We start from the raw sequence: 1,080 nt of genomic DNA on the forward strand, positions 1-1,080 counted from the left end.
CTCTGTAATATTGCGTGGACATCGGGGGAAGTTCCCCTGGATTGGCAGACAGGGGTGGTGGTCCCCCTATTCAAAAAGGGGGACCGTAGAGTGTGTTCCAACTACAGGGGGATCATGCTCTTAAGCCTCCCTGGGTCTATTCGGGGGTTCTGGAGAGGAGGGTCCGTCAGATATTCGAACCTCGGCTCCAGGTAGAGCAGTGCAGTTTTCGTCCTGGTCGTGGAACACTGGACCAGCTCTACACTCTCATCAGGGTCCTGGAGGGTGCGTGAGAGTTTGCCCAACTGGTCTACATGTGCTTTGTGGACTTGGAGAAGGCGTTCGACCGCGTCTCTCGGGAAACCCTGTGGGGGGTGCTCAGGGAGTATAGGGTACCGGGCCCTTTGATACAGGCTGTTAGGTCCCTGTATGACCGTTTTCAGAGCCTGGTCCGCATTGCCGGCAGTAAGTTGGACTTGTTCCCAGTGACAGTTGGACTTCGCCAAGGTTGCCCTTTGTCACTGATTCTGTTCATAACTTTTGTAGACAGTATTTCTAGGTGCAGCCAAGGTGTTGAGGGGATCCGTTTTGTTGACCTTAGGATTGTGTCTCTGCTTTTTTCACATGTTGTCTTGTTCACGAATGAGGGAAAAATGGAACGTGAGATCGATAGGCGGATAGGTGCAGCGTCTGCAGTGAAGAGGGCGCTGTACAGGTCTGTCGTGGTGAAGAGAGAGCTGAGTCAAAAGGCAAAGCTCTCAATTTACCCATCGATCTACGTTCCTACCATCATCGATGGTCATGAGCTTTGTGTTGTGACCGAAAGAACAAGATCTCAGATACAAGCGGCCAAAATGAGTTTTCTCTGCAGGGTGTCTGAGCTCTCCCTTAGAGATAGAGTGAGAAGCTCAGCCATCCGGGAGGGACTCAGAGTAGAGCCGCTGCTTCTCCACATTGAGAGGAGCCAGTTGAGGTGGCACAGGCATCTGTTTAGGATGCCTCCTGGACGCCTCCCTGGTGAGGTGTTCCGGACACGTCCCACCGGGAGGAGACCCAGAGGAAGACCCAGGACACGCTGGAGGGACTATGTTTCTCGGCTGG

Source organism: Nematolebias whitei, chromosome 6, assembly GCF_014905685.2.
Source record: "Nematolebias whitei isolate Nwh7 chromosome 6, NemWhi1, whole genome shotgun sequence".
In the NCBI taxonomy this organism is placed as follows: Eukaryota; Metazoa; Chordata; class Actinopteri; order Cyprinodontiformes; family Rivulidae; genus Nematolebias; species Nematolebias whitei.